Here is a 14746-nt window from a genome sequence, read left to right as displayed (position 1 = left end):
TCAGTAGCAGCGCTGATTCTCACAGCTCTCGCCGGGTGCAGTGGCGCGCGCCTGTAGTCCAAGCTACTGGGAGGCTGAGGCTGGTGGATTGCTTGAGCTCAGGGGTTCTGGACTGCAGTGGACTATGTCGATCGGGTGTCCGTGCTAAGTTCGGTATCGATATGGTGCTTCTGGGGGAGCCCGGGACCACCAGGTCGCCTAAGGAGGGGTGAACCGGCCCAGGTCGGAGACGAAGCAGGTCAAAGTCCCCGTGTCGATCAGTAGTGGGATCGCGCCTGTGAATAGACTCTGCAGTGCAGCCTGAGCGATACAGCGAGACTCGGTCTTTTGTGTGAACAGTTATTCTGTGGAATCTAATAAACAGCAGCAACAACAAATGAACACAAAATAAAGCCACTAATGGCCAAATAAAACTTTCCAATCCAGTCTTCATTTATCATAATAAAGTAAATTTTTTCTATATGGCTTCCCTGTTAGATACATTTACACCAATGCCTTATATTTTTGTAATGTCTCACAAATGTAATTTAGTTGTCCGTATTTTAAAAATAGCCTATAATACATATTTAATGATCAAACAGCTGAAAATCTATAGATAAAGCAAATGATTGATTTGTTAAGGTAAGATCACTTCATTTTATTTTTAAAGTTACCAATTAGAATAGATTAAGAGAAACAGGCTAGTTGCTAAAAAAAAATACAAAAAAATAAAAACTCAGGCTAGGGCCTATATGTGTTTAGACAGCTCAAGCCGATCTCACGACCAATCGTACGAATTCGAGGAATGATTAAAAAGTGGGTAATTCGTAAGAATTCTTACGACCTCACTCGTACGAATTAGTACGATTTTGCTAAATCGTACATATTTTACGAATTGGCCAATTCGTATGAATTCGTACGAATGACCTGACCCTTACCCCGCCCCTAAACCTAACCATCACGTGGGTTTAGACAAATCGTACGAATTCGTATGAGTGAGGTTGTACGAATTAGTACGAATTAGCCACTTTTTAATCATTCGTCGAATTCGTACGAATTGGTCGTGAGATAGCGTAGGACAGCTATAATTTAAATGCGTTGTGCAAAAATAATTTAGCAATTAAAAAATGCATAAATAAGACAATGTACTACTTATCTTTAACAATATAGCTACCAAAGAGATTGTAAAATGCTTTAGTTCATCGGATCCTGCCTAATCATTCCCTGGTATTTTGTTTTCATACACTAGAGGGCGCTGTGAGCCACTTCATTCAGGAGCAGCGCTGATTCTCACAGCTCTCGCCGGGTGCAGTGGCGCGTGCCTGTAGTCCAAGCTACTGGGAGGCTGAGGCTGGTGGATCTCTTGAGCTCAGGGGTTCTGGACTGCAGTGGACTATGTCGATTGGGTGTCCGCGCTAAGTTCGGTATCGATATGGTGTTCCTGGGGGAGCCCGGGACCACCAGGTCGCCTAAGGAGGGGTGAACCGGCCCAGGTCGGAGACGAAGCAGGTCAAAATTCCCTTGGCGATCAGTAGTGGGATCGTGCCTGTGAATAGACACTGCAGTGCTGCCTGAGCGATACAGTGAGACCCATTCTTTTGTCTGAACAGTTATTCTGTGAAATCTAATAAATAACAGCAACAACAAATGAACATAAAATAAAGCCCTTAATGGCCAAATAAAACTGTCCAATCCAGTCTTCATTTATTATAATAAAGTACATTTTTTCTATATGGCTTCCCTGTTAGATACATTTACACCAATGCCTTATATTTTTTAATGTATCACAAATGTAGTTTAGATGTCCGTATTTTACAAATAGCCTATTAAAGATATTTAATGATCAAACTGCTGAAAATCTATATATAAAGCAAACGATTGATTTGTTAAACTAAGATCACTTTATTTAATTTTTAAAGTTACCAATTAGAATAGATTAAGATAAATATGCTAGTGGATAAAAAAAAAAAAACTCAGGCTAGGGCCTACATGTGGTTAGATAGCTATAATTTAAATGTATTGTGCAAAAATAATTTAGCAATTAAAAAATGCATAAATAAGACAATGTACTACTTACCTTTAACAATATAGCTACCAAAGAGATTGTAAAATGCTTTAGTTCATCGGATCCTGCCTAATCATTCCCTGGTATTTTGTTTTCATACACTAGAGGGCGCTGTGAGCCACTGGATTCAGTAGCAGCGCTGATTCTCACAGCTCTCGCCGGGTGCAGTGGCGCGCGCCTGTAGTCCAAGCTACTGGGAGGCTGAGGCTGGTGGATTGCTTGAGCTCAGGGGTTCTGGACTGCAGTGGACTATGTCGATCGGGTGTCCGTGCTAAGTTCGGTATCGATATGGTGCTTCTGGGGGAGCCCGGGACCACCAGGTCGCCTAAGGAGGGGTGAACTGGCCCAGGTCGGAGACGAAGCAGGTCAAAGTCCCCGTGTCGATCAGTAGTGGGATCGCGCCTGTGAATAGACTCTGCAGTGCAGCCTGAGCAATACAGCGAGACTCGGTCTTTTGTGTGAACAGTTATTCTGTGGAATCTAATAAACAGCAGCAACAACAAATGAACACAAAATAAAGCCACTAATGGCCAAATAAAACTTTCCAATCCAGTCTTCATTTATCATAATAAAGTAAATTTTTTCTATATGGCTTCCCTGTTAGATACATTTACACCAATGCCTTATATTTTTGTAATGTCTCACAAATGTAATTTAGTTGTCCGTATTTTAAAAATAGCCTATAATACATATTTAATGATCAAACAGCTGAAAATCTATAGATAAAGCAAATGATTGATTTGTTAAGGTAAGATCACTTCATTTTATTTTTAAAGTTACCAATTAGAATAGATTAAGAGAAATAGGCTAGTTGCTAAAAAAAAATACAAAAAAATAAAACTCAGGCTAGGGCCTATATGTGGTTAGACAGCTCAAGCCGATCTCACGACCAATCGTACGAATTCGAGGAATGATTAAAAAGTGGGTAATTCGTAAGAATTCTTACGACCTCACTCGTACGAATTAGTACGATTTTGCTAAATCGTACATATTTTACGAATTGGCCAATTCGTATGAATTTGTACGAATGACCTGACCCTTACCCCGCCCCTAAACCTAACCATCACGTGGGTTTAGACAAATCGTACGAATTCGTATGAGTGAGGTTGTACGAATTAGTACGAATTAGCCACTTTTTAATCATTCGTCGAATTCGTACGAATTGGCCGTGAGATAGCGTAGGACAGCTATAATTTAAATACGTTGTGCAAAAATAATTTAGCAATTAAAAAATGCATAAATAAGACAATGTACTACTTATCTTTAACAATATAGCTACCAAAGAGATTGTAAAATGCTTTAGTTCATCGGATCCTGCCTAATCATTCCCTGGTATTTTGTTTTCATACACTAGAGGGCGCTGTGAGCCACTGGATTCAGGAGCAGCGCTGATTCTCACAGCTCTCGCCAGGTGCAGTGGCGCGTGCCTGTAGTCCAAGCTACTGGGAGGCTGAGGCTGGTGGATCTCTTGAGCTCAGGGGTTCTGTACTGCAGTGGACTATGTCGATTGGGTGTCCGCGCTAAGTTCGGTATCGATATGGTGTTCCTGGGGGAGCCCGGGACCACCAGGTCGCCTAAGGAGGGGTGAACCGGCCCAGGTCGGAGACGAAGCAGGTCAAAATCCCCGTGGCGATCAGTAGTGGGATCGTGCCTGTGAATAGACACTGCAGTGCTGCCTGAGCGATACAGTGAGACCCATTCTTTTGTCTGAACAGTTATTCTGTGAAATCTAATAAATAACAGCAACAACAAATGAACATAAAATAAAGCCCTTAATGGCCAAATAAAACTGTCCAATCCAGTCTTCATTTATTATAATAAAGTACATTTTTTCTATATGGCTTCCCTGTTAGATACATTTACACCAATGCCTTATATTTTTTAATGTATCACAAATGTAGTTTAGATGTCCGTATTTTACAAATAGCCTATTAAAGATATTTAATGATCAAACTGCTGAAAATCTATATATAAAGCAAACGATTGATTTGTTAAACTAAGATCACTTTATTTAATTTTTAAAGTTACCAATTAGAATAGATTAAGATAAATATGCTAGTGGATAAAAAAAAAAAAACTCAGGCTAGGGCCTACATGTGGTTAGATAGCTATAATTTAAATGTATTGTGCAAAAATAATTTAGCAATTAAAAAATGCATAAATAAGACAATGTACTACTTACTTTTAACAATATAGCTACCAAAGAGATTGTAAAATGCTTTAGTTCATCGGATCCTGCCTAATCATTCCCTGGTATTTTGTTTTCATACACTAGAGGGCGCTGTGAGCCACTGGATTCAGTAGCAGCGCTGATTCTCACAGCTCTCGCCGGGTGCAGTGGCGCGTGCCTGTAGTCCAAGCTACTGGGAGGCTGAGGCTGGTGGATTGCTTGAGCTCAGGGGTTCTGGACTGCAGTGGACTATGTCGATCGGGTGTCCGTGCTAAGTTCGGTATCGATATGGTGCTTCTGGGGGAGCCCGGGACCACCAGGTCGCCTAAGGAGGGGTGAACCGGCCCAGGTCGGAGACGAAGCAGGTCAAAGTCCCCGTGTCGATCAGTAGTGGGATCGCGCCTGTGAATAGACTCTGCAGTGCAGCCTGAGCGATACAGTGAGACCCATTCTTTTGTGTGAACAGTTATTCTGTGAAATCTAATAAATAACAGCAACAACAAATGAACATAAAATAAAGCCCTTAATGGCCAAATAAAACTGTCCAATCCAGTCTTCATTTATTATAATAAAGTACATTTTTTCTATATGGCTTCCCTGTTAGATACATTTACACCAATGCCTTATATTTTTTAATGTATCACAAATGTAGTTTAGATGTCCGTATTTTACAAATAGCCTATTAAAGATATTTAATGATCAAACTGCTGAAAATCTATATATAAAGCAAACGATTGATTTGTTAAACTAAGATCACTTTATTTAATTTTTAAAGTTACCAATTAGAATAGATTAAGATAAATATGCTAGTGGATAAAAAATAAAAAAAACTCAGGCTAGGGCCTACATGTGGTTAGATAGCTATAATTTAAATGTATTGTGCAAAAATAATTTAGCAATTAAAAAATGCATAAATAAGACAATGTACTACTTACCTTTAACAATATAGCTACCAAAGAGATTGTAAAATGCTTTAGTTCATCGGATCCTGCCTAATCATTCCCTGGTATTTTGTTTTCATACACTAGAGGGCGCTGTGAGCCACTGGATTCAGTAGCAGCGCTGATTCTCACAGCTCTCGCCGGGTGCAGTGGCGCGCGCCTGTAGTCCAAGCTACTGGGAGGCTGAGGCTGGTGGATTGCTTGAGCTCAGGGGTTCTGGACTGCAGTGGACTATGTCGATCGGGTGTCCGTGCTAAGTTCGGTATCGATATGGTGCTTCTGGGGGAGCCCGGGACCACCAGGTCGCCTAAGGAGGGGTGAACCGGCCCAGGTCGGAGACGAAGCAGGTCAAAGTCCCCGTGTTGATCAGTAGTGGGATCGCGCCTGTGAATAGACTCTGCAGTGCAGCCTGAGCGATACAGCGAGACTCGGTCTTTTGTGTGAACAGTTATTCTGTGGAATCTAATAAACAGCAGCAACAACAAATGAACACAAAATAAAGCCACTAATGGCCAAATAAAACTTTCCAATCCAGTCTTCATTTATCATAATAAAGTAAATTTTTTCTATATGGCTTCCCTGTTAGATACATTTACACCAATGCCTTATATTTTTGTAATGTCTCACAAATGTAATTTAGTTGTCCGTATTTTAAAAATAGCCTATAATACATATTTAATGATCAAATAGCTGAAAATCTATAGATAAAGCAAATGATTGATTTGTTAAGCTAAGATCACTTCTTTTTATTTTTAAAGTTACCAATTAGAATAGATTAAGAGAAATAGGCTAGTTGCTAAAAAAAAATACAAAAAAATAAAAACTCAGGCTAGGGCCTATATGTGGTTACACAGCTCAAGCCGATCTCACGACAAATCGTACGAATTCGAGGAATGATTAAAAAGTGGGTAATTCGTAAGAATTCTTACGACCTCACTCGTACGAATTAGTACGATTTTGCTAAATCGTACACATTTTACGAATTGGCCAATTCGTATAAATTCGTACGAATGACCTGACCCTTACCCCGCCCCTAAACCTAACCATCACGTGGGTTTAGACAAATCGTACGAATTCGTATGAGTGAGGTTGTACGAATTAGTACGAATTAGCCACTTTTTAATCATTCGTCGAATTCGTACGAATTGGTCGTGAGATAGCGTAGGACAGCTATAATTTAAATGCGTTGTGCAAAAATAATTTAGCAATTAAAAAATGCATAAATAAGACAATGTACTACTTATCTTTAACAATATAGCTACAAAAGAGATTGTAAAATGCTTTAGTTCATCGGATCCTGCCTAATCATTCCCTGGTATTTTGTTTTCATACACTAGAGGGCGCTGTGAGCCACTGGATTCAGGAGCAGCGCTGATTCTCACAGCTCTCGCCAGGTGCAGTGGCGCGCGCCTGTAGTCCAAGCTACTGGGAGGCTGAGGCTGGTGGATCTCTTGAGCTCAGGGGTTCTGGACTGCAGTGGACTATGTCGATTGGGTGTCCGCGCTAAGTTCGGTATCGATATGGTGTTCCTGGGGGAGCCCGGGACCACCAGGTCGCCTAAGGAGGGGTGAACCGGCCCAGGTCGGAGACGAAGCAGGTCAAAATCCCCGTGGCGATCAGTAGTGGGATCGTGCCTGTGAATAGACACTGCAGTGCTGCCTGAGCGATACAGTGAGACCCATTCTTTTGTGTGAACAGTTATTCTGTGAAATCTAATAAATAACAGCAACAACAAATGAACATAAAATAAAGCCCTTAATGGCCAAATAAAACTGTCCAATCCAGTCTTCATTTATTATAATAAAGTACATTTTTTCTATATGGCTTCCCTGTTAGATACATTTACACCAATGCCTTATATTTTTTAATGTATCACAAATGTAGTTTAGATGTCCGTATTTTACAAATAGCCTATTAAAGATATTTAATGATCAAACTGCTGAAAATCTATATATAAAGCAAACGATTGATTTGTTAAACTAAGATCACTTTATTTAATTTTTAAAGTAACCAATTAGAATAGATTAAGATAAATATGCTAGTGGATAAAAAAAAAAAACTCAGGCTAGGGCCTACATGTGGTTAGATAGCTATAATTTAAATGTATTGTGCAAAAATAATTTAGCAATTAAAAAATGCATAAATAAGACAATGTACTACTTACCTTTAACAATATAGCTACCAAAGAGATTGTAAAATGCTTTAGTTCATCGGATCCTGCCTAATCATTCCCTGGTATTTTGTTTTCATACACTAGAGGGCGCTGTGAGCCACTGGATTCAGTAGCAGCGCTGATTCTCACAGCTCTTGCCGGGTGCAGTGGCGTGCGCCTGTAGTCCAAGCTACTGGGAGGCTGAGGCTGGTGGATTGCTTGAGCTCAGGGGTTCTGGACTGCAGTGGACTATGTCGATCGGGTGTCCGTGCTAAGTTCGGTATCGATATGGTGCTTCTGGGGGAGCCCGGGACCACCAGGTCGCCTAAGGAGGGGTGAACCGGCCCAGGTCGGAGACGAAGCAGGTCAAAGTCCCCGTGTCGATCAGTAGTGGGATCGCGCCTGTGAATAGACTCTGCAGTGCAGTCTGAGCGATACAGTGAGACCCATTCTTTTGTGTGAACAGTTATTCTGTGAAATCTAATAAATAACAGCAACAACAAATGAACATAAAATAAAGCCCTTAATGGCCAAATAAAACTGTCCAATCCAGTCTTCATTTATTATAATAAAGTACATTTTTTCTATATGGCTTCCCTGTTAGATACATTTACACCAATGCCTTATATTTTTTAATGTATCACAAATGTAGTTTAGATGTCCGTATTTTACAAATAGCCTATTAAAGATATTTAATGATCAAACTGCTGAAAATCTATATATAAAGCAAACGATTGATTTGTTAAACTAAGATCACTTTATTTAATTTTTAAAGTTACCAATTAGAATAGATTAAGATAAATATGCTAGTGGATAAAAAAAAAAAAAACTCAGGCTAGGGCCTACATGTGGTTAGATAGCTATAATCTAAATGTATTGTGCAAAAATAATTTAGCAATTAAAAAATGCATAAATAAGACAATGTACTACTTACCTTTAACAATATAGCTACCAAAGAGATTGTAAAATGCTTTAGTTCATCGGATCCTGCCTAATCATTCCCTGGTATTTTGTTTTCATACACTAGAGGGCGCTGTGAGCCACTGGATTCAGTAGCAGCGCTGATTCTCACAGCTCTCGCCGGGTGCAGTTGCGCGCGCCTGTAGTCCAAGCTACTGGGAGGTTGAGGGTGGTGGATTGCTTGAGCTCAGGGGTTCTGGACTGCAGTGGACTATGTCGATCGGGTGTCCGTGCTAAGTTCGGTATCGATATGGTGCTTCTGGGGGAGCCCGGGACCACCAGGTCGCCTAAGGAGGGGTGAACCGGCCCAGGTCGGAGACGAAGCAGGTCAAAGTCCCCGTGTCGATCAGTAGTGGGATCGCGCCTGTGAATAGACTCTGCAGTGCAGCCTGAGCGATACAGCGAGACTCGGTCTTTTGTGTGAACAGTTATTCTGTGGAATCTAATAAACAGCAGCAACAACAAATGAACACAAAATAAAGCCACTAATGGCCAAATAAAACTTTCCAATCCAGTCTTCATTTATCATAATAAAGTAAATTTTTTCTATATGGCTTCCCTGTTAGATACATTTACACCAATGCCTTATATTTTTGTAATGTCTCACAAATGTAATTTAGTTGTCCGTATTTTAAAAATAGCCTATAATACATATTTAATGATCAAATAGCTGAAAATCTATAGATAAAGCAAATGATTGATTTGTTAAGCTAAGATCACTTCTTTTTATTTTTAAAGTTACCAATTAGAATAGATTAAGAGAAATAGGCTAGTTGCTAAAAAAAAATACAAAAAAATAAAAACTCAGGCTAGGGCCTATATGTGGTTACACAGCTCAAGCCGATCTCACGACCAATCGTACGAATTCGAGGAATGATTAAAAAGTGGGTAATTCGTAAGAATTCTTACGACCTCACTCGTACGAATTAGTAAGATTTTGCTAAATCGTACATATTTTACGAATTGGCCAATTCGTATAAATTCGTACGAATGACCTGACCCTTACCCCGCCCCTAAACCTAACCATCACGTGGGTTTAGACAAATCGTACGAATTCGTATGAGTGAGGTTGTACGAATTAGTACGAATTAGCCACTTTTTAATCATTCGTCGAATTCATACGAATTGGTCGTGAGATAGCGTAGGACAGCTATAATTTAAATGCGTTGTGCAAAAATAATTTAGCAATTAAAAAATGCATAAATAAGACAATGTACTACTTACCTTTAACAATATAGCTACCAAAGAGATTGTAAAATGCTTTAGTTCATCGGATCCTGCCTAATCATTCCCTGGTATTTTGTTTTCATACACTAGAGGGCGCTGTGAGCCACTGGATTCAGGAGCAGCGCTGATTCTCACAGCTCTTGCCGGGTGCAGTGGCGCGTGCCTGTAGTCCAAGCTACTGGGAGGCTGAGGCTGGTGGATCTCTTGAGCTCGGGGGTTCTGGACTGCAGTGGACTATGTCGATTGGGTGTCCGCGCTAAGTTCGGTATCGATATGGTGTTCCTGGGGGAGCCCGGGACCACCAGGTCGCCTAAGGAGGGGTGAACCGGCCCAGGTCGGAGACGAAGCAGGTCAAAGTCCCCGTGACGATCAGTAGTGGGATCGTGCCTGGGAATAGACACTGCAGTGCTGCCTGAGCGATACAGTGAGACCCATTCTTTTGTGTGAACAGTTATTCTGTGAAATCTAATAAATAACAGCAACAACAAATGAACATAAAATAAAGCCCTTAATGGCCAAATAAAACTGTCCAATCCAGTCTTCATTTATTATAATAAAGTACATTTTTTCTATATGGCTTCCCTGTTAGATACATTTACACCAATGCCTTATATTTTTTAATGTATCACAAATGTAGTTTAGATGTCCGTATTTTACAAATAGCCTATTAAAGATATTTAATGATCAAACTGCTGAAAATCTATATATAAAGCAAACGATTGATTTGTTAAACTAAGATCACTTTATTTAATTTTTAAAGTTACCAATTAGAATAGATTAAGATAAATATGCTAGTGGATAAAAAAAAAAAAAAACTCAGGCTAGGGCCTACATGTGGTTAGATAGCTATAATCTAAATGTATTGTGCAAAAATAATTTAGCAATTAAAAATGCATAAATAAGACAATGTACTACTTACCTTTAACAATATAGCTACCAAAGAGATTGTAAAATGCTTTAGTTCATCGGATCCTGCCTAATCATTCCCTGGTATTTTGTTTTCATACACTAGAGGGCGCTGTGAGCCACTGGATTCAGTAGCAGCGCTGATTCTCACAGCTCTCGCCGGGTGCAGTGGCGCGCGCCTGTAGTCCAAGCTACTGGGAGGTTGAGGCTGGTGGATTGCTTGAGCTCAGGGGTTCTGGACTGCAGTGGACTATGTCGATCGGGTGTCCGTGCTAAGTTCGGTATCGATATGGTGCTTCTGGGGGAGCCCGGGACCACCAGGTCGCCTAAGGAGGGGTGAACCGGCCCAGGTCGGAGACGAAGCAGGTCAAAGTCCCAGTGTCGATCAGTAGTGGGATCGTGCCTGTGAATAGACTCTGCAGTGCAGCCTGAGCGATACAGCGAGACTCGGTCTTTTGTGTGAACAGTTATTCTGTGGAATCTAATAAACAGCAGCAACAACAAATGAACACAAAATAAAGCCACTAATGGCCAAATAAAACTTTCCAATCCAGTCTTCATTTATCATAATAAAGTAAATTTTTTCTATATGGCTTCCCTGTTAGATACATTTACACCAATGCCTTATATTTTTGTAATGTCTCACAAATGTAATTTAGTTGTCCGTATTTTAAAAATAGCCTATAATACATATTTAATGATCAAATAGCTGAAAATCTATAGATAAAGCAAATGATTGATTTGTTAAGCTAAGATCACTTCTTTTTATTTTTAAAGTTACCAATTAGAATAGATTAAGAGAAATAGGCTAGTTGCTAAAAAAAAATACAAAAAAATAAAAACTCAGGCTAGGGCCTATATGTGGTTACACAGCTCAAGCCGATCTCACGACCAATCGTACGAATTCGAGGAAAGATTGAAAAGTGGGTAATTCGTAAGAATTCTTACGACCTCACTCGTACGAATTAGTATGATTTTGCTAAATCGTACATATTTTACGAATTGGCCAATTCGTATAAATTCGTACGAATGACCTGACCCTTACCCCGCCCCTAAACCTAACCATCATGTGGGTTTAGACAAATCGTACGAATTCGTATGAGTGAGGTTGTACGAATTAGTACGAATTAGCCACTTTTTAATCATTCGTCGAATTCGTACGAATTGGTCGTGAGATAGCGTAGGACAGCTATAATTTAAATGCGTTGTGCAAAAATAATTTAGCAATTAAAAAATGCATAAATAAGACAATGTACTACTTATCTTTAACAATATAGCTACCAAAGAGATTGTAAAATGCTTTAGTTCATCGGATCCTGCCTAATCATTCCCTGGTATTTTGTTTTCATACACTAGAGGGCGCTGTGAGCCACTGGATTCAGGAGCAGCGCTGATTCTCACAGCTCTCGCCAGGTGCAGTGGCGCGTGCCTGTAGTCCAAGCTACTGGGAGGCTGAGGCTGGAGGATCTCTTGAGCTCAGGGGTTCTGTACTGCAGTGGACTATGTCGATTGGGTGTCCGCGCTAAGTTCGGTATCGATATGGTGTTCCTGGGGGAGCCCGGGACCACCAGGTCGCCTAAGGAGGGGTGAACCGGCCCAGGTCGGAGACGAAGCAGGTCAAAATCCCCGTGGCGATCAGTAGTGGGATCGTGCCTGTGAATAGACACTGCAGTGCTGCCTGAGCGATACAGTGAGACCCATTCTTTTGTCTGAACAGTTATTCTGTGAAATCTAATAAATAACAGCAACAACAAATTAACATAAAATAAAGCCCTTAATGGCCAAATAAAACTGTCCAATCCAGTCTTCATTTATTATAATAAAGTACATTTTTTCTATATGGCTTCCCTGTTAGATACATTTACACCAATGCCTTATATTTTTTAATGTATCACAAATGTAGTTTAGATGTCCGTATTTTACAAATAGCCTATTAAAGATATTTAATGATCAAACTGCTGAAAATCTATATATAAAGCAAACGATTGATTTGTTAAACTAAGATCACTTTATTTAATTTTTAAAGTTACCAATTAGAATAGATTAAGATAAATATGCTAGTGGATAAAAAATAAAAAAAACTCAGGCTAGGGCCTACATGTGGTTAGATAGCTATAATTTAAATGTATTGTGCAAAAATAATTTAGCAATTAAAAAATGCATAAATAAGACAATGTACTACTTACCTTTAACAATATAGCTACCAAAGAGATTGTAAAATGCTTTAGTTCATCGGATCCTGCCTAATCATTCCCTGGTATTTTGTTTTCATACACTAGAGGGCGCTGTGAGCCACTGGATTCAGTAGCAGCGCTGATTCTCACAGCTCTCGCCGGGTGCAGTGGCGCGCGCCTGTAGTCCAAGCTACTGGGAGGCTGAGGCTGGTGGATTGCTTGAGCTCAGGGGTTCTGGACTGCAGTGGACTATGTCGATCGGGTGTCCGTGCTAAGTTCGGTATCGATATGGTGCTTCTGGGGGAGCCCGGGACCACCAGGTCGCCTAAGGAGGGGTGAACCGGCCCAGGTCGGAGACGAAGCAGGTCAAAGTCCCCGTGTTGATCAGTAGTGGGATCGCGCCTGTGAATAGACTCTGCAGTGCAGCCTGAGCGATACAGCGAGACTCGGTCTTTTGTGTGAACAGTTATTCTGTGGAATCTAATAAACAGCAGCAACAACAAATGAACACAAAATAAAGCCACTAATGGCCAAATAAAACTTTCCAATCCAGTCTTCATTTATCATAATAAAGTAAATTTTTTCTATATGGCTTCCCTGTTAGATACATTTACACCAATGCCTTATATTTTTGTAATGTCTCACAAATGTAATTTAGTTGTCCGTATTTTAAAAATAGCCTATAATACATATTTAATGATCAAATAGCTGAAAATCTATAGATAAAGCAAATGATTGATTTGTTAAGCTAAGATCACTTCTTTTTATTTTTAAAGTTACCAATTAGAATAGATTAAGAGAAATAGGCTAGTTGCTAAAAAAAAATACAAAAAAATAAAAACTCAGGCTAGGGCCTATATGTGGTTACACAGCTCAAGCCGATCTCACGACCAATCGTACGAATTCGAGGAATGATTAAAAAGTGGGTAATTCGTAAGAATTCTTACGACCTCACTCGTACGAATTAGTAAGATTTTGCTAAATCGTACATATTTTACGAATTGGCCAATTCGTATAAATTCGTACGAATGACCTGACCCTTACCCCGCCCCTAAACCTAACCATCACGTGGGTTTAGACAAATCGTACGAATTCGTATGAGTGAGGTTGTACGAATTAGTACGAATTAGCCACTTTTTAATCATTCGTCGAATTCATACGAATTGGTCGTGAGATAGCGTAGGACAGCTATAATTTAAATGCGTTGTGCAAAAATAATTTAGCAATTAAAAAATGCATAAATAAGACAATGTACTACTTACCTTTAACAATATAGCTACCAAAGAGATTGTAAAATGCTTTAGTTCATCGGATCCTGCCTAATCATTCCCTGGTATTTTGTTTTCATACACTAGAGGGCGCTGTGAGCCACTGGATTCAGGAGCAGCGCTGATTCTCACAGCTCTTGCCGGGTGCAGTGGCGCGTGCCTGTAGTCCAAGCTACTGGGAGGCTGAGGCTGGTGGATCTCTTGAGCTCGGGGGTTCTGGACTGCAGTGGACTATGTCGATTGGGTGTCCGCGCTAAGTTCGGTATCGATATGGTGTTCCTGGGGGAGCCCGGGACCACCAGGTCGCCTAAGGAGGGGTGAACCGGCCCAGGTCGGAGACGAAGCAGGTCAAAGTCCCCGTGACGATCAGTAGTGGGATCGTGCCTGGGAATAGACACTGCAGTGCTGCCTGAGCGATACAGTGAGACCCATTCTTTTGTGTGAACAGTTATTCTGTGAAATCTAATAAATAACAGCAACAACAAATGAACATAAAATAAAGCCCTTAATGGCCAAATAAAACTGTCCAATCCAGTCTTCATTTATTATAATAAAGTACATTTTTTCTATATGGCTTCCCTGTTAGATACATTTACACCAATGCCTTATATTTTTTAATGTATCACAAATGTAGTTTAGATGTCCGTATTTTACAAATAGCCTATTAAAGATATTTAATGATCAAACTGCTGAAAATCTATATATAAAGCAAACGATTGATTTGTTAAACTAAGATCACTTTATTTAATTTTTAAAGTTACCAATTAGAATAGATTAAGATAAATATGCTAGTGGATAAAAAAAAAAAAAAACTCAGGCTAGGGCCTACATGTGGTTAGATAGCTATAATCTAAATGTATTGTGCAAAAATAATTTAGCAATTAAAAATGCATAAATAAGACAA

At 39.9% G+C, this 14746-nt stretch overlaps 14 non-coding genes across 14 annotated transcripts; all 14 read left to right on the top strand.

Moving 5' to 3' along the window:
- Positions 1–30: 30 nt before the first annotated feature.
- LOC148970381 (signal recognition particle RNA) lies at positions 31–329 on the top strand. The gene has a single exon (XR_016149040.1).
- Positions 330–1280: 951 nt separating this feature from the next.
- Positions 1281–1579, top strand: LOC148970380 (signal recognition particle RNA). Its single transcript, XR_016149012.1, has one exon.
- A 622-nt stretch (positions 1580–2201) lies between these two features.
- On the top strand, positions 2202–2500 carry LOC148970379 (signal recognition particle RNA). The gene has a single exon (XR_016149022.1).
- Positions 2501–3450: 950 nt separating this feature from the next.
- Positions 3451–3749, top strand: LOC148970378 (signal recognition particle RNA). The gene has a single exon (XR_016148955.1).
- A 622-nt stretch (positions 3750–4371) lies between these two features.
- Positions 4372–4670, top strand: LOC148970377 (signal recognition particle RNA). Its single transcript, XR_016148786.1, has one exon.
- Positions 4671–5294: 624 nt separating this feature from the next.
- LOC148970376 (signal recognition particle RNA) lies at positions 5295–5593 on the top strand. The gene has a single exon (XR_016148731.1).
- Positions 5594–6544: 951 nt separating this feature from the next.
- LOC148970375 (signal recognition particle RNA) lies at positions 6545–6843 on the top strand. Its single transcript, XR_016148915.1, has one exon.
- A 621-nt stretch (positions 6844–7464) lies between these two features.
- Positions 7465–7763, top strand: LOC148970374 (signal recognition particle RNA). The gene has a single exon (XR_016148776.1).
- A 623-nt stretch (positions 7764–8386) lies between these two features.
- On the top strand, positions 8387–8685 carry LOC148970373 (signal recognition particle RNA). The gene has a single exon (XR_016148889.1).
- A 951-nt stretch (positions 8686–9636) lies between these two features.
- LOC148970372 (signal recognition particle RNA) lies at positions 9637–9935 on the top strand. Its single transcript, XR_016148975.1, has one exon.
- A 623-nt stretch (positions 9936–10558) lies between these two features.
- On the top strand, positions 10559–10857 carry LOC148970371 (signal recognition particle RNA). Its single transcript, XR_016148918.1, has one exon.
- A 951-nt stretch (positions 10858–11808) lies between these two features.
- On the top strand, positions 11809–12107 carry LOC148970370 (signal recognition particle RNA). Its single transcript, XR_016148922.1, has one exon.
- A 624-nt stretch (positions 12108–12731) lies between these two features.
- On the top strand, positions 12732–13030 carry LOC148970369 (signal recognition particle RNA). Its single transcript, XR_016148730.1, has one exon.
- Positions 13031–13981: 951 nt separating this feature from the next.
- On the top strand, positions 13982–14280 carry LOC148970368 (signal recognition particle RNA). Its single transcript, XR_016148974.1, has one exon.
- Positions 14281–14746: the final 466 nt, after the last annotated feature.

This window comes from Pimephales promelas, chromosome 21 (genome assembly GCF_988280905.1).
Source record: "Pimephales promelas chromosome 21, fPimPro1.hap1.1, whole genome shotgun sequence".
NCBI classification, from domain to species: domain Eukaryota; kingdom Metazoa; phylum Chordata; class Actinopteri; order Cypriniformes; family Leuciscidae; genus Pimephales; species Pimephales promelas.
The sequence above is the reverse complement of the archived record's forward strand: the minus strand, read 5'-3'. Positions and strand labels throughout refer to the sequence as shown.